We start from the raw sequence: 24,631 nt of genomic DNA on the forward strand, positions 1-24,631 counted from the left end.
ACCTAAGTATGAGTGGTTGCTAAATTTCCGGGTAATTTCCCCTACCTATTATCGTCAAGTTATCGTGCATAAAGTTTTACAGAAAATAATTGCGGCTTACTAAAACTTTCTCTTCGCTTAATGCAGATCTAGAACTTCCGGGCGCCGTTGACTGCGGAACAGATCACTCGGAGCCTGGAGGCCTACTTACTGTGGCTTTTCGGCAAGGTGATGTTCACGGAGAACCATGTCACCACTATTAGCGCCCTCTACATCCCTATGGCACTCGAGATAGCGAGCGCTCAGACAGAGGAGTTGGGGTTCGTTGGTCTTAGCGGCTACATACTGAGGTATGTGCAATGGTTGCCAGCTTACATCGAGAAAGCCAGCCCTTCTTGGATGCCCTCTATCCCTACAGCTGTGGTCGTGGGAGAGGTTCTCTATAGGGCGACCAGATGTACGTGTTCATGAGCCTATAGACGCCATGTTTGATGTTGACGGCATCGACATGCCTACTTTCGGTCTGTGTTGGACTCGTCGCGAGGTATGCACCGTGTTGTAGTTTAATGCAACTTTTTCTGCACAAGAGATAGTTCGATGCTAGCGGCTACTAACTTTTCTTCTCTGCAGAGACGCTTTGCTAGTGATCAGACCAGGAAGGCATACACAGCATTGAACGAGCAGTTCGATGCGTACACCGGGGTCATCTGGCAGCCCTACACGGAAGCAGCCATACAAGCGAGATACCCGCTGGTATGTCTGTGCTATGCACAAGGGACTGAGATTACTGGATGACAAAATCTAAGATCATCTTGGATGTCTTCGTCGAGGAGATGGCACAACAGAGGGTTATGAGGCAATTTGGTCTTCTGCAGTTGGAGAACCCGGTGCCAGCACACATCCACAGGTATTAACCAGTTTTTCAATGTTGCATTATCTTTCATAGTACTCCATTCGAAGCTTTAGGTAATTGTTGAACACACACCACAATTTTAGGACGACAAGGAAGGGCATGAACAGGACAACTGCTGACTGGCTAGTTAGACTAGAGCCGTATGTTATAGAATGGGAGACAGCAAACACAAATCTATGGCACGAGAATCACAATTTCGATCTCGATGAATTCAATCTCTATTTGCGGCGCTACATGACCGGAACACGGTTACGCATTGTTGAGTACTCCCACCCAGAGGAGATACCGGATCCTACTCCGTCGGACATGTACCCGAGCTATGATACTTCGGGCTCTAGGCAGTACGCGGTAAGATATATTTTCTTTACGTAATGTTGTCACATACTTTGACGTGCAAGAGACAGACATTATTAATCGTCATGGAAATTTGCAGGCTACCTTGACACGCGAACTCTACGACGACGTGATCACCTTTGGACGATCACTATCGTCTGGACCTCTTCTTCATCATCGTCCAGTGGTACAGCCCTTCTTGGAAAGAATTCAGAATAAGATACGGACTGTGTACGAGGCTATCACGTGCACCCGGAGAACCGATGTTGTTCAGCACCAGCAGGAGCAGCCGCGTCACTCCATGCACCGACATCAACCACGTCCACGTCTAGCACATCAGCCGACAACCAGGCTACCCCGTCCTGACCAACCTAGCAGTTCTACGTGGCACCCGCAGCACTATGGTCCCACGTCGAGCTTCGTGTTTTCTCCACAGCCACAGCAACACGGTCCCTCGTCGAGCTTCGTGTTATCTCCACAGTCACAGCAACACGGTCCCTCGTCCAGTTTCGTGTTTGAGCCAGAGCAGACGTCACACCCAGCAGGTATGTGTCTTCATATTTATTGTTTTCAATATTAATTGACGCGACCTCATTCTTCATAATGAAACGTTCCATCGCGTGGGAGCCTATGGATACCAGGCGTCTATGTCGGCATCACATGATACGTGGGGGAGTGATCAACATCCCGAGGACAACATACAGGCTCAGATGTCGCAGCACACCCAGTGGATGAACATGTTTTCGACTCCTCCACCAGGCCCCACACAGGATACACAGCATGACGAGGGAGAGTCTGAGATTCCTCCTCGTCACATTAGGGCACCCGACAGGTTGGGATGGTCCCCGATTCCAGATCCGCCTCCCCGCCAGGCCAGACGTCGTCACTGACGCTTCTATCTATCAGTAGAGACATTACCATCCATTTCTGTGTGAGACTTATGTCTATTCTATGTATGAGACAAATGACTATGTACTTATGTACGAGACATATGCCTACTCTATTTTAGTACTCTGTTATCGGAACTACAAGATCATATTTAGATAGAACATAATATTCATACAACGAGACATTACAAACAATTAGATAGAACTACATCTAAATCAAATGGTACGTAACTGAACTCACAACATACAGCATAAAAACTACATGAAGTCATCATCGTCATCATCGATCGATGCAGAAACCTTGCCCTTCGATGATGAAGAACCCTTTCCCGCCATATGTTCGCGCCAACTTTTTCCCGCCACCCGTTTCCCGCCACCCATTTCCCTCCTCCCATTTCCCGCCCCGTTTCCCGCCACCCGTTTCCCTCCTCCTATTTCCCGCCACCCGTTTCCCGCCACCCGTTTCCCTCCTCCCATTTCCCGCCAACCCTTTCCCGCCATACCGCAGTCGTTCTTTCCCGCCATTTTCTCCTCTCTACCTATAAAACCCCCTTCAGACGGAGGTGGATAAGCATTGCAGTGTGGTGGTGGTGAAGTTGGGGCAGTGTGGTGGAGGTGAAGCTGTTGTTCGTCGTTCTTCGTTGGAGCCGGAGCACCGGCAGTTTGGTGGCCGCCGTTCGTCGTTCTTCGTTCGCACGCACGCTTCAAGGGTATATTTCTGCCCACATTTTATTTTTCGTATGTGCTCCGGTAGTATTTGTTAATATATTTAGATGTCAACTAATTAGTTGTGTAAAAATGTGTAGTTGCTCCGGTAATAATCCGTCCTATATGTGGATGTCAAGTATTTAGGAGTGTCCGTATATGTAGTAGTCCAAAAAAGGTCCGTAATATAGGCAGTCCAGTCAAATATATTAATCTGTCAATATTTGTAGTTGCTACGGCAAATATTCGTAATATACTTGTAGGTGGGTGAATTGTATTAGTTGCTCCGTTAATATTCTGTAATATATAGCTTGGTAATATATAGACATGTCTAATATTTGTTAGTGGGGATATTAAGGGGTAGGTTAGGTACTCAATGCGATTTGTGTGTTGCAGATGGCTAAGGGTACTCTGTGGGTGCTTAGCCCTATTGTTCATGTCCAAGGCTTTTCTCCAAGTGTTGTGCAAGTTAGTGAAGTGGACCTCACTTTTGATTGGTTGAAGACTAAATTCATGTTGAAGCAAGGGTTGAAGGAAGACGATTTTGTGTACTACGTCAGCAGGAAGCAGTCAGATGGCCCTGGGGAAAGAAAATTGATTGACATAACTGATGATGGCAAGATTCAAGAAATGCTGAGCGAATGGGAATGGAAAAGGGTTGTTGAGTTGCATTGCTACAGGAAACCGAGTTATATGTGATGAATTTGTCATTCGAGATCCGCCTCCCCGCCAGGCCAGACGTCGTCACTGACGCTCCTATCTATCAGTAGAGACATTACCATCTATTTCTATGTGAGACTTATGTCTATTCTATGTATGAGACAAATGACTATGTACTTATGTACGAGACATATGCCTACTCTATTTTAGTACTCTGTTATCGGAACTACAAGATCATATTTAGATAGAACATAATATTCATACAACGAGACATTACAAACAACTAGATAGAACTACATCTAAATTAAATGGCACGTAACTGAACTCACAACATACAGCATAAAAACTACATGAAGTCATCATCGTCATCCTCGATCGATGCAGAACTCTTGCCCTTCGACGATGAAGAACTCTTGCCCTTCGACGATGCAGAAACCTTGCCCTTCGATGATGAAGAACTCTTGCCCTTCGACGATGTAGAACCCGGAAGCGGCGGCATGAAGATATCATCTTCGTCCTCGCTCTCCTCAGTCCATAAACATGGATTATTTGCTGCAATCCTTCTGAAAGTTTCACTCTTCGGCACCACTACCTTCTTCCACCTGTCATGCACCCTAAGAAGTTCTTTACGTACCTCCTCATAGGTCCTTTCAGGCCACCCAGACCTACGTAATTGGTGAGCCAACTCATTCATTATGGTGTCACTACCGGTGAGTTCGTCCCATGGTAACTATCCTATTATCCATCCTGAAATCGGTAGCTAGCCTCAGAAGAGTCCTGCTCATCCCAGGGTGAAAACTACGATCGAAAGGATAATGGGACATCTCAACTACACTGCACTGCAATGCTTATCCACCTCCGTCTGAAGGGGGTTTTATAGGTAGACAGGAGAAACTGGCGGGAAAGAACGACTGCGGTATGGCGGGAAATGGGTGGCGGGAAACGGGTGGCGGGAAAGGGTTGGCGGGAAATGGGTGGCGAGAAATGAGTGGCGGGAAACGGGTGGCGGGAAACGAGTGGCGGGAAAGGGTTGGCGGGAAACGGGTGGCGGGAAATGGGTGGCGGGAAAGGGTTGTGCGGAATACGTCAAAGTTTTACAAAAAAACCAGCGATCATTCGGAAAAAAAATGGTGGCATGCACCAGTCGGCCCACAGCAGGCCAACTGAGCCTAGTCGGCCCACTGCAGGCCTATCGGCCAACTGCAGGCCGACTGGACCCTGTCGCCAACTGCAGGCCGACTGGGCTTGATCTGGTGGCCGACAGCCCAATCGGCCAGCAGCAAGCTGATGGGCCACCAGTCGGCCTGCTGTGGGCTGTCTGGGCTCAGTCGGCCTGCAGCGGGCCGACGGTGTATTATTTTTGAAAATTCTTTTTTCAGCGTAATATTTCTGTAATTTAATAAAAAAATGTATTATTTAAAAAAATTAGCTGCTTCTAGTCCAAAACTACCTTTCTAAGCCGTGTTTATTTATTTTTATCAACTAAACTGTGTTTTACCCGTGTTTTTTGTCTTTGCATCATTGCATGTGAGGTGGTTCACCATTTTGCTGAAGGCGTGTGCAAGCAACGCCATAGTAGCATGGCTGTCTGATTTTCCCCACAGTTTCCATGTACAACAGGACATTGTAGTTCATTGACCCCACACATGCCATGGAGTATCATAGCAAGCTTCTTCAACCCATTGTTCCCTTGTTTTTTCAAAAGTTAGTCAGAGAAGAATGTACAACAGGGCTTCTTGTTTCAGTTTCAGTGCTTGCGGGTTTGTTGCAGTAAAGAGAGTCCACTAAGCATATCTGTGACACAAAGACTTCTTGCCTATTTTGTTTACTGAAAATGAACACAAAACAAAGAAGTAGAATAAGTAAAAATAATCCGTCGCCGGTACTTGAACCTGGGTCTCTCTCGGGTGAGAGCCCAGTATCCTAACCACCTAGACTACGAAGTTGTGTTACATTTTGTAAACAGTCCTTCTAATCAGATATAGTTCGGACGGACTAAAGCAGAGTCAGTACTCCACTGGAGCTAGCAAGAACATGTGCCATTTCCCGTTATTTTAACTGACCGATTAACGTGATGTAGAAAAAAGAAGACAGATTAATAACATGATCAAAGGAACAAGATGTAAAGCTGGACACCTTAGTCCTGATGTCGCTCAACACTACACCAACGGGAGATCGGTCCTTAGCTTTTGAGAGTTGAGGTTTAGTATTAAAGTAAAAGAATTAAGCAATCCAAGCAAGCACAGCCTCACCAATGTCTTTGGTTAGAGGCAACTGCTGAGAGCACAACAAGTAGCCTCGACAACATGGACACCGCATCGCGTTGGACGGGGGAAATTTCGAGATGTAGGGCATGTGGTTCTAGGGCCTTGCCATGTCATTTTTTGTCACGTATTTTTTGTTAAATTTGTGTAAGGTTAATTCAATAAAAGGGAATCTACAAGTTGGGCTTTGGCAAAAAAATAATCTTGCCTATGGATGGCGAGGCTTGAATCAAACTTCCCGTAAGTTGGTCAAACCTGTCTAAACAACCAAAGAGTAACTCCAGAGGAACCCGTATCCGTAAAATAACTACCATTTACAACAACAAGTTTGAGCCAAAAAACATCTCCAGTAGATCCTGTAAACATGGAATAAATTTACAGAATCCTATAAGGTTGCCCCAAGTTCTTTTTGGTTTAGAAAAAGTTCTGCTTCCTGTAAACTTTTGGCGGCAAGATAACCGTCTGAAACTTCCTACCGCGTCACCGCGTTGCCGGAACCCCGCCGCCACCGCTGCCGCCAGCCAGTGGCGCCGCCACCACCCATGTGTCGCCGACCGTCATGCCAGCCCGCCACCGCGCCGCGCCGCCCCGCGTCACCACACAGCCTCTTGTCGGCGGCCACCACACTGCCTCGCGCCGCCCTTGCTGGAGGCCGCCACACGTGTCACTAGCTAGCGGGCCCTATGTCATTTTCTAGTTTTCTTTAATGAATAAATAAACACAACTTCCTAGGAACGTCATGTAAAAGCACTTTTATCGGGAGTTTCTGAGAGGAAATGTTGAAGTTGCTCTAAGACAACTTAGTCATAAGCCAAACAACCTCGTAGTCTCCGGACGTCAAAGATGTGGACCAATCACCCACCTGGCAACGACCCATGCCACTCGCCATCTACCTTGACTTCGCCACGTTTTTGCCAGAGCCTCTACGCTCACCACCCTCTCCACACCGCACATCAACGGCCTCCTCCTTGGCCACCTAATTTTCTTATTTAATAAGTTTTAAATGTATTGTCAAAATAAATGGTTTAACAATGGAAACACTTTTATATGAAAAATAAAAATGCTATGTACCTAGAAATACCATATATTAAAAGTAATAATCATCTCATATTTATCTATTTTAACCATGTGCAGAAAATTATTCCTATTTTTATTAAGTCCATGCATTCGAAAATAGATGTTCATGTGAAGGATTTGCAGGCTCTCTTTGTTGTTTTCTTCTCCGGGACGGTGATTTGCTAGAGAGATCACGACCGTCAGCGTCTTCTAATCTACATTGATGACTTTTCGGCCACTGCTTTTACAAGCTCTTGGGTTTAGACAAACTTACCCAGCCGAGAGGAGGTACAAAGGCGGTAACGATATTTGCTAACGATGTGCCGCCAATAGATGCACGCGGATGAAGAATTCGACACCCCTAAGAATTTGGATGTTTTTTTTCTGTAAGGATGTGTATGAAAAGACATGTGAAACTTAATATATGACCTTAGGCATTTTCCACAAAAAATAATATAAATGTTTACGTATTTTCCGTATAAACAAAATAAAACAACAAAAATGAACAAAACCAAAGAGAGAGAAAAAAAAACATAGGGAAACAAAATGTGAAAACGAATCAGAAAATGGTCCTTGTCGCCGGGCCACCCATTTGGGAGTTGGGAGAAAGGCATAGCTTTCATTATTTGTCGCTGTCAACGGCAAATAGCATTCCCAGGGAAAATTGGATGATTCATATCTGACGTTGAACCCCCTGTCAGAATGTCAACAAAACGCGTGGGGTGCGTACATATTGGGTTTTGGCCGTTTTATTTGCTTGTTCTTGTATTCATTGTATTTTTTGTCCAATTTTCTAATTTTTATTTTTTCACCCTTTTCTCTCTCTATGTTTATGGTTTTCCTTTTACACTTTGAACCTTTTATCCATAAATGTATGAACATATATTCATACGTGTATTAATATTTTTTTTAAATACAGGAATTTTTAACACATGAATATAGTTTTTGTATACATAAATACTAGTATTATTTAATTATTTCACATGTATGACCTATATGCGTACATACATGGACCTATTCTTTATTTTATTCTTGTAAATACATTTTCTAAAACCTGTTAATTGAAATGTTTCTTTTTACCCTCACAAAATAATGCTTCTTTCATTTTTTTAATAAAAATCGAGGATAAATGGGGCGTGCCATGGCCGGGCCATACAAGGCCCTTAAGTTGTTTCCTCGACAAAAAATGTGGTGGATTGTTTGAGTTGGGTCTTTTGCTGAAACCAGGGCTCGGCTGGGCTTTTTCGCTCAGCCCACGCAACACTCTCGCGCAGCAGGCTGTCGACTTCCCCTCAAAAAAAAAAGAGCAGGCTGTCGACTGGCACACAGACGGCACAGCGGCGCGAACGCGGCGGCGGCGGCGGCGACGGGGACCAGGTATCTCTAGTAGGTAGGTCTCTCCGCTTCGAAGCTAGACTATTATCATGAGGGGCTGATGGATTATATACTATATCATGATGGTTGGTCTTAGTTCTCTTAATTTGTCTGCTCCCCCCGCCATAAGCTGTTAGCCCTCGACCCAGCAACATCGATTGGTAGTTTCTCCACAGTGATCCCGTGTCTGGGGGTTGCTGGGTAGTGTCTTGTTTTGACCATAGTAGGCTAATGGAGTCTCAACACATTTGGGGATATTTCCTGGAGACCTAACCCTAGCGGCGATGAACAGTATGTTCTGTAATACTGACCGTGCAGGCTCATGAATCATCGGTCATGTGTTCTAGGCATACCATGGCATATGTTCGTGGTTCCGACAGAATAATGATAATCTTTAAATATTTCAATTTTGACTCAGACCATGTTGGTGTTGGTTACAAACTATTTTCTAGTAAAAGAATATATTACTATGTAATGTAATGCTAGCTCAATCATTTTGATAATTTTTGGTCAGAATTATCCCTAATGCTGCTGAACTATGTGGGATGTGTTTTTCCCGTGTAGCTTCATGAATTGCCCATCACATTCGCATCTCTTAGGCTTTGTCATGGTTCGATCAAAATAATCATAGCCTTTTCGAATATCTTCAAGTCTGCCTTACTATTATGCTGGATGATGGTTTAAATTGGAACTTGCAGTCTCTCCCTCTCCGTGGGGGTTGCTTTGAATGCATTGTTCGATATTTCTATTAGATCCTTCTATCAAGTCATTCTAAGAAAGTCTATGATAAAATTTCCTTGGGGCAATTGTTTAATTCATGGGATAAACGCACATGGTACCTTGCTTTTCTTTCACTAGTAGAAAACAGGGCTTAGGTCACAGGGCAGTTTTCACATTAGACCCGGTTCAGTCACAAACCGGGACTAATGTGAGCATTGGTCCCGGTTCGTGCGGCCAGGGGCCTGCCGGGCCTCGTGGGGGCATTGGTCCCGGTTCGTCCGGACCCTTTGGTCCCGGTTGGTGGGACAAACCGGGACCAATGGGCCACGCTCCTGGCCCACCACCCTTTAGTCCCGGTTCATACCACAAACCGGGACTAAAGGGCTGGTCCTAATTGCGGCCAGTGTTTAGTCCCACCTCGCCAACCGAAGGGCGCTCACACCAGTTTATAAGCCCGTCCCTCTATGCCTTGTTGAGCTTCTCTTAAAGTGAAAATAGATGCCCTTATACAGGGAATTTCACCTAAATTCACAGTAAATTGAAATTTACTGTGAATTTAGGTTTAATTTTCTCTATAAGCGCATCTATGTTCATTTTTTATATTTATAAAATAAATAAACCTTAATAAAATAATTAAAACTAAATAAACCTTAATAAAATAAAATAAAATAAACTATAGTAACTACAATAAATAAACCTTAATAAATTAAGTAAAAATATCAGCAGTAAAATAAATAAAAATAGCAGCAGTAAAATAAATAAAAATAAAATAATTAAAGTAAAATACATAAGTAATTAGAAATAAAATAAATAAGTTTTTGTGTGTTGAATATGCACCATTCAAAATCAGTCTCTGCTTTGAATGGTGCATTTTGAACACACAAAAAGTCAGGAGTTCAAATAAGTATTAAAAAATGAAATCCCTTTGTAACAGGCGAGTTTCCGGATGAAATCCTGATACTTTGAAAGAGATTGTCCGTTTTGTACACGAAGTGCATCCAGTTTTTGCCGTAACCCTCTCAACTTTCTTGCACATGCTATGTGGATGAAATGATGATACCATGCCAACTTTCAACCTTTTCAGAGTTCATTTGAAATGCTTTTCAATTTTAGGGTCTTATTGCTCAAAATAATTAGTAAATGCATGAAAAATAACAAATAAAGTCAGAAAGGATTGAAAAATGATGATGTGGCTTTGAATGGTGCATTTTGAACACACAAAAAGTCAGGAGTTCAAATAAGTTTTAAAAAATGAAATCCCTTTGTAACAGACGAGTTTCCGGATGAAATCCTGATACTTTGAAAGAGATTGTCCGTTTTGTACACGAAGTGCATCCAGTTTTTGGCATAACCCTCTCAACTTTCTTGCACATGCTATGTGGATGAAATGATGATACCATGCCAACTTTCAACCTTTTCAGAGTTCATTTGAAATGCTTTTCAATTTTAGGGTCTTATAGCACAAAATAATTAGTAAATGCATGAAAAATAACAAATGAAGTCAGAAAGGATTGAAAAATGATGATGTGGCTTTGAATGGTGCATTTTGAACACACAAAAAGTCAGGAGTTCAAATAAGTATTAAAAAATGAAATCCCTTTGTAACAGACGAGTTTCCGGATGAAATCCTGATACTTTGAAAGAGATTGTCCGTTTTGTACACGAAGTGCATCCAGTTTTTGCCGTAACCCTCTCAACTTTCTTGAACATGCTATGTGGATGAAATGATGATACCATGCAATCTTTCAACATTTTCAGAGTTAATTTGATATGCATTTATTAACTCTAATAGCAAAAGGAATCAACTAAAAAGCTTTTATAAACCTCTAGTATTTTCGTAAAGAATTAAAATTTAAACTATTCAAATTTAGAAACTAATGGAGTAACAGAAAGTTTATAATTATTCTGAGTTAAAAGCAAAAAGAATAAAAAAATAAAGCAAAAATCAAAAGAAAATAAATAATTCAAAAAACAAAAAAAATACTGGAAAAAATAAAAAAATGCCGCCTAATGGGCCACACGGCCTGCATACGACTAGAAACCCATCTGCACATGGGCCAGGATGCAGGCCCGCAGGCCCAATAGGCCCAACATGGCAGTGACAAGGTTAGGCATGTAATGCCTGCATATTAGAGAGGAGCTCAGCACCTGAGCTGCAACGCAGCTTATAAACAGGTGCTGAGCTCTCTCAGCTAGCGAGGTGGGACTAAACTTCCCACCGCACCGCGCCAGCACATTAGTCCCGGTTGGTGGCTCCAACCGGAACCAATGCTCCCCTTTGGTCCCGGTTGGTGCCACCAACCGGGACCAAAGCCCTCTGCTTCCCGCCCTTTGGGCTGGTGAAAAGAGGCCTTTGGTCCCGGTTGGTGCCACCAACCGGGACTAAAGGGTGGGTATTGGTTCCGGTTTGTGCGTTGAACCGGGACCAAAGCCTTTGCTATATAAGCCAGCACTTAGGAAATTTTTAGATTTCCATCGCCAGTTTCCCCCCGCCCGACGACGCCGCGAGCTCGATCTACGCCACCAGGCTGCCCCGCCGCCGTCGCCGTCGCCCGTGCACCCGAGCCCACGCCATCGCCCGTCGCCGTCGTCCTCCGCCCCCCGCCGCCGTCGCCGTCGGCCTCCGTCGCGCGCCCTCGAGCCGTCGCCCGTACGTCACCGTCGCCCTCCGCCACCCACGCCGTCGCCCTCCGCCGCCCACGCCGTCGCCCTCCGTCGCCCGATGTGAGCGGCCGCCACGCCACGGCTCTGTTTATTTATTTTTCATATAATTTGTATTATTTTTTTGTTCATTGCATTTTTTCATATATATAATGTATATATATATATATATGTATGTGGTAGCTATATGATGAATGGATGTGGCTATGTATGTATGAATATAATGTTCATACAATTTTTTATTGAGGTTAATTATTAGTACATATCGATTTTAGGTTAGTGCTTAGTAGTTGAACTAGTTGATTAATTAATAGAACTATTTTATTAAATTTTACTATATATAGAAGTAGTTTATTTTTAGTAAGAACTACTTTATTTTATTTATTTATAGTAAGTGCTTAGTAGTTGAACTAGTTGATTAATTAATAAAACTACTTTATTTTATTTATAGTAAGTGCTTAATTAGTAGTTGAACTAGTTGATTTAACAAAACTAGTTTATTTTACTATAGAAGTAGTTTATTTTTAGCAAGGAAATTAATAGAACTAGTTTGTTTTTTAGTTAAAGCAATTATTCCCGCATCGACGTCGACGATGCCTATCACGCATCCTCGTCGTCGACTCGGCGGAGGAGGCCGGCTTGATCAGAGGGGCCATGTCCGGGACTGGGCTCCGCCGGGCTGGTTTTGGGAGGTGCTACCTTCCGGTGGGCATAGGTTGGTGAGGAACCAGCCCGTCGTTGACCTGATCCTTGTTTGATGGCGCTCGCGTGGGCCAGTGACGGTGCCGAGGCTTCCGGACACCGCGGAGGTGGTACGTCACCGTGTCAGCGAGGAGGATCAGCACGTCCGTCGCTACATGATTGCGTTGGAGGGCAGGTTCGACAATACCTGGCAGGTTCTTCAGGGATCTCACTGGAGCTATGATCCTGTGATGGTTCCGTCCCTTTGGGTGTCCACCGCCCGCGCCGATACCCGTCGGGCGCTACTGTTCTAGCTGTACTAGCGATGCTATATGTATGATAGTATTCAAGGTGTATTAGTGATAATATTCGACGATGTACGGACGCATGGAGATGATGTAGTTTTGCTTATAATTGAATGCATCCTAATTTGAATACTACTTTATTTTGTGATTTGATTTTGCTTATTGAATGCTCAAAATGGAAAACTACTCCGATCCTACTTTGAATGCTAAAATTGGAGAGCACTATGATTAGTTGATAGCTTACAGGGTTTTTGTTTTCGCAGAAATCTAGGAGCCCCCGGCCCCTCCATCATCCCCGCTGTCGTCCCCGTCACCGCCCCCTCCGACATCGAGGTGAGACCAGCCAAATCCTCTTTTAGAAAGATAATTAAACGATATTTCGGGTTGACTGTAAGTCTGTCGAGTCTCCACCATATATGAGAGGACGAAGAATCCCGACTGTTGTCGTGGGGGTAGCTTCTCCTTCGTTCCCGTGTGCTAGACAATTTGGTGTAATGCACTCGAGAACGAAAGGAGGAGCTACCATCACCGACGGTCGCAAATGTCAGAGAGGAATCAGTGAGGGAGAGTTCCACCATACATATGAGAGGACGAAGAATCCCGACTGTTGTCGTGGGGGTCGCTTCTTCCTTTGTTCCCGTGTGCTAGACATTTTGGTGTAATGCACACGGGGACAAATGGAGGAGCGACCATCACCAACGGTCGAATGTATACACCACGTGAGCTGAGAGTTTTCAAGAAAAGACTCGACAAACCGATAGTCAACCCGTGATGAATAATAATGATCTAACTTAGGTTTTTTAGTACATATATTTAATTGTAGATGTTTAATATTTGAATTATGAACATAGGAAATGTCGTACTCGGACGACGAAAGTCTCCCGGGGGAGTGCGACTGGTGCCACGACGACCGAGGTCAGTGCGACCGGCCTCACCTGGACGAAGATCGGCGCTTCAGTATTAAGCTGGAGGAGACCTTCGATGTTGAAACGGTACGCAACGACGACAAGTGTTATTTTTTCGTAATTAAGCACGACTTCAACTATTTCAACGTGTACTTTTCATCTTTTACAATTCGGCTAGCTTATCCCATGCCATGCAAGACGCTACGTCTTGGAGAGGATGGGTTTTGAAGACCATGAAAGTATGGAAACAAAGAAAATTCACCTAAGGACCCATCATGATATAGATTTTGAAGTAAAGCTGTATAATTCTGAGAGCGTAACCCATTTTGGTTGCAAAAATTGGGAAGCATTTTGCAAGATGTATGGTTTTGATGAGGGTATGCTTGTCACCATGGATCTTGGTGATCCTGACATCGAGCAAGACAATATGGACATTTGGGTCCTTGTTGATACGCCTCCAATTCTACCGCTATGTGAGTTTCTCAAACATAGTTATTAGCTAATTTATATTGTTCATTTCAAAATAGTTGACAGCTTATTTTCATTGACAGCTTATTTTGATTGTTCAAACAATGTGCGGAACATGGTAGATAGAACCTACTACACCGATGGCTCTGAGTTAACTTATAAGGAGAAAACTCATCTGGTCGGATTTTGTACTGATCTTGAGAATTACAATATCTACAATCAAACTCCCCAACATTATGGTCAATACGTGCCACTAGTGCACGTGTTGAACTACGGTAACTACTATGAAGATACCCTGGTAAGATTTCTTACTATTACGACATCCGTGCATATTTTGCATAGTTCTAAAACTAGTACATCATTGCTAACTATGAAGTTATTACTATGTTTTTCAACAGATAATCCCAGAGGATTGTGTGCCTCATTTGATGTATCAGAATGGTAGGCTTGATGTTTTGAATATACAACCAGGTCATCCTACGAATCTCAACTGTCCATACCGGATTTCTAAAAGAAGTGGAGACATGCAAATCAAAGAATGGAAAAAATGTATGGACAGTCGCAAGGAGGTTCTTGGAAGCAAAAGGAAGCGAAGCGCAAGAATTGGAGACAGGATGATCTCCATTCTCCATAATGGAGAGTCAGGGTCTATATTGTTTTATGCTATTTTACCTTAAAGAGGGTATTTCGGTCCTACCTAATACTGAGGATCATGTGCTAAGAACAATTAAGTAGGGTTGGTTCGATGACTGTGAGGATGATGATCGTATGACTTGTTATTAATAACGAGTAGAAGTTGTATGATGATGATTAGTAGGACTTGTTATTATATATGATGATGCATGATGCGCGCATGAAGAGTTATTATATATCAGCGGGTGAAATGAACATGGATTGGATTGAAGTGAAGGCAACATGCATGTGGTGCGTGTCGAAAGTAGTACAATCCAAACTTGATCAAGTTAGGATTAGTATTACTTTCGACATGCACCACGTGTTGCCTTCACTTCAATCTAAGCCATGTTTAGGCATAGCAGTACGTAGCGTTGGTAAACCAAGCACGGAGATATAAGAGAGGACACTTCTCTCTAACAGCTACCTAATAACAACCTAAATTAACCCCCCAAAACCCCCAACCCCCCCCCCCCCCCCCCCCATTTCAAAAAAAAACAAAAACCCCAGCCCCTGAAATGCTGACGCGTGGATGCCTATTGGTCCCGGTTGGTGTCACCAACCGGGACCAAAGGCCCTCCGTCCTGGGCTGGCCGCAGCGGCCACGTGGAGGACCTTCTGTCCCGGTTCGTGTAAGAACCGGGACTAAAGGCCAAGGGCATTAATAACGACCTTTTAGTCCCGGTTCACAAACCGGGACAGAAGGCCCTCACGAACCGGGACAATAGGCCCTTTTTCTACTAGTGTTTGCAGGGAAAAGACCAATGGAGGATGACTATGCAGCAGCGTATCTTCCTATGGACATTATGTACAAGATCCCTGGGCACATCTCTGACCCAACCTCCCTTGCCCGCGTCGCTTCGTCCTGCAAGTTCTGGCGCGATCTCATCAAGGACCCGACCTTCCTTGGTCGCCTTAGCAGGCGGCACCGCGACCATGGCTTCACCCCATCTCTCCTTCTCGGCTTCTTCTACCAGGACAATGAGAGGACTTCCCTAGACCTCTTGAAGTATCAAATTGACAAAACACGCTGTTTGGCACCAAGCTTCGTGCGGATATCTGAATTGTCACAATTTGTTGGCAGCAAATCTGCTTGCAATGCTATCAAGCCACTATCCCTTGAGACCTTCATCCCGGGTCTTGGTGCAAGCCTCAACTTCTATAAGCCCGTTGCATCACAAGACAACTTCCTGGTCCTCCGTCGCCTGTCGAAAGACGCCAATGGTCACATGAATGATGAGTTATGTGTCTGCAATCCTCTCACTGGTGAAACCTTTGAGATTCCTAGCCACTTGTATGTACCTCCGGACCATTATGTCTTGTTTGTCACCAAAGAGGTCGACATTGATGGACGCATATCCCACTCCTTCCAACTGTCTGGCATTTTTTGGATGAAAAAGGCAAAGCGTTTCATCAGTGTGTGCTGCAGCTCGAAGACTGGAAGATGGACGATCTCTTATGAATTTCCTGAGCTAATGCCTGGCCATTACTTGGTGTCATCCTCAGCCGCTGCTTCTGGCAGTGTCATCCATTGGCTCTGTGGTACTTTGGAACAAATGTCGCTCACCCACGTTGCCACACTGCATATTGAAAATATGGGGCTGTCATACCTGGAGCTCCCACCTGAAGCAAATCACGTCAAGATACCAGTGCTGGCGAATTCAGCTGATGGGGGGATTTTATTGCTCTTCGTGCAAGGCCTTCAGATGTCACTCTGGAAACACATCAGTATGCTTGGCAGTGGCAGCAGCAGCTGGGTGCTTTTTGAAAGGATTGACTTGAGAAGTTCCTTGCCTAAGCAGGTGGCAGCCTTGGGGATCAGGGCAAAGGTCAGGTTGGAGATGTTCCGAGGCAAGAGTGGGGCGGTGGTGCTCAGGGTTGTTGGAGAAGGCCTCTTTATGTTCAGCCTCGGCGATAGGTCGATGAGGAAGATTGACAGTGCAAGTGTGACCAAGAAATACTTCCTCTGCCCATATGAAATTGATTAGCTGACCTGCCTTGCAATCACAAACCTCGTCGTCGATGGCTCGTTGTTGCTGGATGTAGAACGTAAAAAGGCTCAAGACAGATGGAGGACATTAATGGGAATGAATTTGGGGGCGAACGGAGCATCTTAATGGCTAGGAACAGCGTCAGTCCGGCTTGTTTGTAACACAACAACCATGAATTCTACTATTGTTGGACGTGTTTTCTTTTCTATGATCATCATAATAATGAGCGGTGACTATCAGTTGTTTTTTTGAGGGAACTACGGCGGGCAAAAGCCAGCCTGAACTCATTTATTAATTTTAAAGTTTAAAAGAGAATATATACAGAGGGAGGGGCAAAGGAAAAGAGGGAAACATCAAATAAAAACTACTATGCTACATCTAGCCGGGACAACATGATTCCCCAGTCGATCAGAATTTGTTTGCGATTCTCCTTTCCACATCGATGGGCCCAAAGAAAGAGGTCTTGCGATGCCCGCCGAAGAACGCAGCCCAAAGACTCATCTTCTTGCTTGAAAACTTTAGCGTTCCTTCTATTCCACAGGCTCCAGAGGATGGACATAGTAACCGTATTGCGAAATTTGCAAGCAGGTGAACGCCCTTGCAGGTCTTGGATGGAAGAACAATCTGAAGGGTTGATGTTTAGCGAGTCCACAGTCATCCAAGCTTGAGCGGCAACATGGTAGTGAATTAGCAATTGGGAGGTAGACTCCGTTTCCGAACAGAAAGGGCAGGTATCGGAGTCCGTTAGGTCCCTCCGGAAGCGGCGCTCGTTGGTAAACAGTCTTCCTCGATGCGCCAGCCAGATAAATAACCTACACCGATTAGTCGCATAGTTCTTCCTCCAGATGAATTCAGAGAACTGATCATCCGGCCGAGATGAGAAAGCAGCTCCATACGCAGAAGCAATAGAAAGAGGCTTATCGTTGATCCTGCATAAACGGTTATCCGGTACCTGCGGCATCAAGTTAACTGTGGCTAAAACAGTACGCAGGCAAAGAAGCTCGTTAGTAGCAGCGATGGTCAGACGTGGTTGTAAGGAAAGACGAAGATCCTCCGCCGAAAGTGACTATCAGTTGTTACTTCAGTCCCCCACAGTTTTTCTTAGGGAAGCTGTGTCCTGTTGAAATCCAAGGTTATCTTTCCTAAGTTGTGTTTCTTTTTTTTATATCAAATATAAGTTGTGTTTGACCCATGTGTTTGTCTTTGCATCTGAGCTGGTTGGCCGTTTTTGCTAAAGGGATGTTAGCATATCATTTACCTGTACCATGCCAGAACAAATATTCAGGATTTCCACACGATATCGTTACAAGCTTCTTCAGCCCATTGTTTTTCTTCATAAGTTTCAGGGTTAGTGTTGGGTTAGTCAGAGAGGCATGTACAGTCAACAGGCCAGCTTGTTTCACATCAACTGAATTTTCCCCTGGACTGTCTGATCTACTGAGTGCTTGCAGGTTTGTTCAGTTCAAAGGATCTATGGGCAGTAAAGGTTAGGGGCAGTCCACAAATCATGTTCGAAACAACTTAAAGCTAAGTGTTTGTAGCATATCGCCTTTGTTCACAAAAGGTAATAAGAACACAATACATGGGACATCATCAAAAGTTAAATTATTATTAGAAGAATAAAAATGGAATTCCGTCGCCGGGACTTGAGCCCGGGTCTCTCGGATGAGAGCCGAGTATCCTAACCACCTAGACTACAACGGATTTGTGGTTGTTTAATGTAAATGCTGGTAATTAATTAAATTTAGTTCTGACAGACTAAAATACATTCGATGTTCGCTTGAGGTAGCAAGAACGTGTGGCATTAGTCGTTACTAGAAGGGCTGGGCGCGCTTTGCCGCGCCATTGAATTAGTTGGGATTCATAAATTTCTTTACTCACTCTATTTCAAAATATATGGTGTATTACTTTTTTGAAAACTCAAACCTCTTTAAATTTGAGCAAATCTGTAGAGAAATATATTAAAATTCATAATATCAAAGCGGTGTTATTAGATTCATCATGAAATGAAATTCATATTTTTTGTTTAATATTGTGGATGTCGATATTTTTGGCTCTGAACTTGGTTAAAGTTAAAGAAATTTGACTTTCCAAAAAACTAATAACCCTTATATTTTGAAATTGATGGAGTATTTAGTTTGGCTGGCGGGGGAGATGATGGAGTGTGTTTTATGTTTATTTATAATGCGGTTATTTGGTGGGCCTTTCGCGGTGTGTTCTGTGTTATCCACTAATCAACCCATATTTATGTGGGGATATTTTTTTCATCGGTGGTTGCATGTACTATATTCGTGCTATAGTATCACATGGTGGCGCTTTTTTCTAGGTGATTGCAGTCTGCGAGGGGTTGATACGTTTTTATAGGATGGTTGGTACTGATTGATTTGAAAAATCATTGGCCTGGTCGAAATCGTTACCCAAATCCAAAATTCAATACCTCAATATCGAATGAACGAGCTTGAAAATTAGGGAACACAAAGAATTAAAATAAATAAATGAGAGAGCTCCGGGAGAATTTGTTGACCCAGTGAAAATCGAGTGACCCAATTCTAAATTGAAGCCTCAATTAATTGTGAAGATTTAAAAATTAAGAAGCATAGTGTATTGTATAAAAAATAAAATGAGAGAGTTTTGAGAAATTATTGACCCGGTCAAAATTGGGTAACCAAATCCCAATTGGAGACCTCAATTGATTGTGAGGCCTCCAATCTTAGGGAGCTTAGTGATATAATATATTTAACTGACCGATTAACATGATCAAAGGAATAAGATGTATAGTTGGCACCTTAGTCTTGATGTCGCTCAACACTGCCCCAATGGGCGATCGGTTCTCAGCTTTTGAGACTTGAGGTTTATTAGGATGAGAATCGAGCAATCGTAGCAAAGCACAGCCGAGCACAGGAAAAAAATGCCCACAAGAAAAAACAAACCTTAAACGCCTGTTACCTTTTCCCTTTTTTTTGTTATTTTTTTTGTTTGAGATAGCTTACCAGGTTGGCCACTTGGAGCCGTTGTCGGTTGCTAAATCACTCAAAACCCCACAAAAGTGTAGTACTCCCTCCTAATATTCATCTTAAGCAAGTGGAGATGATTCCCCCGTTCATCATCCATTGTTTTAGGTAAATGTTAAAATGTTTAAAATATGATGTCAGTTTTTTAGGGTTTGCCAGCGGGCATCCAGATATGCCATAATGAAAACAGATAAATTTGTCATGTTATTGTGTAAGATTTGTCATGTTCTAAAGTAAAAATGGTCATACCGTAAAGAAAGAAGTGAAAATGGCCATATTGATGTAAAAAGTTGTCAGAAAAATAGCCATGCTGCGGCGAGCAATTGCCATGTGCTCGATCGGGGTTGGGATTCTTGTTATAAGAGTAGTACTGGTATTCAACATATATCCTTTGTTAAGAAAATTAGAAGTTATGTCGTAAAGAATGAACTTGTAATTTCTTATACCCTTCTCGTGAAAAAAAAGAATTTCTTATACCCACAAGCTACACTGTGATGCCACTATTTATACCATTCTTTTAACAAGACTCCTCTGCAAGTTGCACCGCAACTCTCAGGTGGGATCGTGCTAACGACCGTGGGTGCTTTGATCAGAAGCAAGGCAAGAACCTTCTGGTTTTGCAACAAAAGAACCAAACCCAGCCCCAACCCAACTGGAAAGGCCAAACGCTTCCCGTTTCTCTCCACCGCATGCAAACTATGGTGTTGGTGGATCCACACTTCTAGATTGTTGGCACCCACTTGGTGACTGCCCACGCTGCTTGCTTCCTACCTCGACTTGCCAAAGCCTCTACGGTCATCACCCTCTCCGCGTTGCACATTGGCAACCTCCTCCTTGGCCACCTAATTTTCTTATTTAATAAGTCTTAACTATTGTCAAAAGAACCAATTCAACAATAGAGAAAAAAAATGTAGAAATAATTTTTCTTATTTTAAAAGTAATATTCATCTCATATTTTAAAACTTTTACCCACGTATGGAAAAAATATTCATATTTTTTTAAAGTTCATACATTTCAAAATAGTTGTTCATGTGTGTTAGAATATATGTCCATGGTCTTAAAAAGTTTTTTTGCATTTTCCGCATAAAAACAAAACAAACAAAAAAAGCAAAACACAGAAAAAATGATTGAAAGAATCAGAAAATCCTCCTGATCTTATTGGCTCGGCCACCCAACTGGGAGTTGGGACATAAGCATAGCTCCACGTTGTGACATGAGGGGCAAATAGGATACCCGGGGAAAATTGGGTGATTCCTATCTAACGCTCAACTTGTCAAAATGTCGACAAAGGCATAGCCCCCCTTACTTGTCACTGTGAGCGGCAAATAAGACTCCTGGGGAAATTTGGATGATCCCTATCTGATGCTCGACTCATAAAAAATGTCGACGCATGGGGTGCTCCCGTCATGGACATCCCATTTTAGGTTCCATCCATTTTTTTTCTTCTTTTCCTTCCATGTTCTTCAATTAACCTATTTCCCTTTTCAGCCTTTTCTTGATTTATGGTTATGTTTTCCCTTTTAAACTTTTTTTCATAAATGTATGGACATATATTCATACATGCTTTCGCAAAAAAAATCATACATGCACGAACTTTGTAACACATGAATATAATTTTTGTATATATAAATAATTCTTGACAATTTTATTTCACATGTATGGACTATATGTGTATGTACATGGACCTTTAATTTATTTTCCGCAAACCTATTTCCTTTAATACATTTTCTTTCTACCCCGCAAAATAATGCTTCTTTCAAAAATATTTTTATAAATAGAGGAAGTCAATGGGGCGTGTCATGGCTGGTCCATCCAAAGGTTCTTCAGTCGTTGCTCGACTAAAACAGCAGGTCTCGGAAATGCGAAGATGATTCCCCTAAAAAAAGGAATATGTGTCACAACATATGGCTTGTTTGACTTGGGCCTTTTGTTGAAACCAAAGCTCATCTGGGCTTTTGCGCTCAGGCCACACAACACGGGGCTGCTGTTAACCGACCCGAACACGTCGGGCCTTTTGTATTAACAGCGTCACGTTGAGACTCCCCTGTTGATCGCCCGCCCCCTTTCTCTCGTCCTCTCCCCGGACACTGACGCACACTGGCGCAAACGCGGCGGCGGCGGCGGCGGCGACAGCGGCCAGGTATCTCTCTTACTCCTAGGTAGGTCTCTCCACTTCGAAGCTAGACTATTATCTCGAGGGGCTGATCGATTGTACGTCATGGGTGATGGCTGCTCTGAGTCTTAGTTCGTCTTAGTTCTCTGTCTGCTCACCTGCCCCCGCCATAAGCTATCTGCTCCTGGCCCAGCGGAATCAATATTTAGCTTCTTATCTGAAATCCCGTGGTTGGGCGTTGTTTCGTAGTGTGTTTATTTTGACCGTAGTAGACTAATGGAGTCTCAAACAGTTTGGGATATTTCCTGGAGATCTAACCCTAGCGGCGATGAACAGTGCGTGCGGCGCCACTATTACTGGCAGCGTAGGCTAACGAACCGTCGATCATTTGTTCGTGTGGTCGATTAATATTTCATTCAAGTTTCGCTTCAGGGACTATGTTGGTTTCAAGTTGGTTACAAACTCTTTTCTAGTAAAAATAATGTTCCTCCCTCTGTTTACAGAGGGAAAACAGAGGGGAGTGCTATGTAATGTAATGCCAGCTCAGTTAGTTTGATATTTTTGGTAAAAAATTATCCCTAATGCCGCTGAACAATGTGGGACGTGTTTTTACCCTGTAGCTTCATGAATCACTCGCCGTCACATCTACCAAAATAACCATAGTTCGTCGAATTTTTCAAGCCTGCCTTACTATTATGCTGGATAATGGTGAAAATTGGACTTACAGTCTTTCCGTGGGGATTGCTCTGAATGTATTGCTTCGATATTTCTGTCAGATCCTTTTGTTAAGTTCATCCTACAAAAGTTATGACATAATTTTCCCTGGGCAATTGTTTAAGTCATGAGATAAACACACATGGTGCCTTGCTTTTCTTTGCAGGGAAGACAAATGGAGGACGACTATGCAGCACCGCATCTTCCAACGGACATCATGTACAAGATACCAACACACATCTCTGATCCAGCCTCCCTTGCCCGCCTCGCTTCATCCTGCAAGTTCTGGCGCGATCTCATCAAGGACCCGACCTTCCTTGATCGCCTTAGGAGGCAGCACCGCGACCACGGCTTCACCCCATCCCTCCTTCTCGGCTTCTTCCTCCAGGAAAAGAAAAGGTCTTCCCCAGACCTCTGGAAGTATCACATCGACAAAACCTGTTGTTTGGCACCAAGCTTCGTGCCGATTTCTGAATTGTCACGATTTGTTGGCAGCAAATCTGCTCGCAATGCTATCGAGCCACTATCCCTTGAGACCTTCATTCCAGGTCTTGGAGCAAGCCTCAACTTCTATAAGCCCTTTGCATCCCAGGACAATTTCCTGGTTCTTTGCCGCCAATTAAAAGTCGACAATGGTCAGGACATGAAGGATGTGCTATGTGTCCGCAATCCTCTCACTGGTGAAACCTTTGAGATTCCTCGCCACAGATATGTACCTCCTAACCATTATGTCTTGTTTGTCACCAATGATGCGACAGTTATGGACGCGTGTCCCAGTCCTTCCAACTCACTGCCATTTTTTGTATAAAAAAGGCAAAGCGTTTGGTCTGTGTGTGCTACAGCTCGAAGACTGAAACATGGACAAGGGCCGAAGGAGAACCTGAGCTAATGCCTGGCCATTACTTGGTGTCATCCTCAGCCACTGCTTCTGGCAGTGTCATCCATTGGCTCTGTGGTACTTTGGAACAAATGTCGCTCACCCATGTTGCCACATTGCATATTGAAAATATGGGGCTGTCATACCTGGAGCTCCCACCCGAAGCAAAGCACATCAAGATACCAGTGCTGGCGAATTCAGCAGATGGGGGGATTCTGCTGCTCTTCATGCAAGGCCTTGAGATGTCACTCTGGAAACACACCAGTGCGCTTGGCAGTGACAGCAGCAGCAGCTGGGTGCTTTCTGAAAGGATTGACATGAGTAGTTCCTTGCCTCAGCGGGTGGCTACGCTGGGTAGCCGGGCAAAGGTCAGGTTGGAGATGTTTGGAGGCAAGAGCGGGGTGGTGGTGGTCAGGGTTGTTGGAGAAGGCCTCTTTCTGTTCAGCCTCAGTGATGGGTCGATGAGGGAGATTGACAGTGCGCATGTGACCAAGGATTACTTCCTCTGCCCATATGAAATTGACTGGCTGTCCTGCCTCGCAATCACAAACCTCGTCGTGGATGGCTCGTTGTCGCAGGACGTAGAAAGGAAAAAGGCTCAAGATAGATGGAGGACATTAATGAGAATGAATTTGGTGACGAACGGAGCATCTTAATGGCTACAAATTAAAGAGCGTCAACCTGGGTTTTTGGTGGGTCGGCAACCATGAATTCTAATATCGTTGACCATGCTTCCTATCGTATGATTATCCTAGATGGCCATGAGTGTGTGTTACTTCAGTCTAATGGCATGCATTGTGAAACTTTTCGCTCTTGTGTCCTAATGAAACCCAAGACTTCATAAGCTGTTTAATATTATTATGAGGTAAGTAAGCCCTGTTTAACCTATGTTCTTTGCATCTGAGCTGGTTTACCATTCTGCTGAAGGGATGTGCAACTGACGCCTTGGTAGCATTTGTTGTCTGATCTTTTCCACACATCTCTCGGACCAGCGGAGCTTTTGCTCAAGACACCAGTCCATTGTAATTATTTTGCCTGTACAATGCCAAAAAAACATTGAGAATCACAGCATGCTATCGTACAGTTGGGTTAGTCAAAGGTTCAGGCTTCTGTTGGGTTAGTGAAAGAAACATGTACAGTTGGTCAGCTTGTTTCAAGTCTTCATCATTCCCTAAATAAAAGAGAGAATTCTTCATCATGCTTGCAAGTAGTCAGAAATGTATTTAACACAAAACTGTAACTGTTTATAAGGAAAATCAGGCAGAGAACTTTACACAAAGTCATAGTTTCGGGGAAGTATGTGAATGAATCATTTTTTAAATGAGACAAACGATAAAAAAAA

The 24,631-nt window shown here is 43.6% G+C and overlaps 1 non-coding gene across 1 annotated transcript; it reads right to left on the minus strand.

The window, feature by feature from the left end:
• Positions 1 to 18,205: 18,205 nt before the first annotated feature.
• TRNAE-CUC (transfer RNA glutamic acid (anticodon CUC)) lies at positions 18,206 to 18,278 on the minus strand. The gene has a single exon. It is a non-coding gene; the product is annotated as a tRNA-Glu (tRNA).
• Between the last annotated feature and the right edge of the window lie 6,353 nt (positions 18,279 to 24,631).

The sequence above is a fragment of the Aegilops tauschii genome, chromosome 5 (assembly GCF_002575655.3).
Source record: "Aegilops tauschii subsp. strangulata cultivar AL8/78 chromosome 5, Aet v6.0, whole genome shotgun sequence".
Classification (NCBI taxonomy): Eukaryota; Viridiplantae; Streptophyta; class Magnoliopsida; order Poales; family Poaceae; genus Aegilops; species Aegilops tauschii.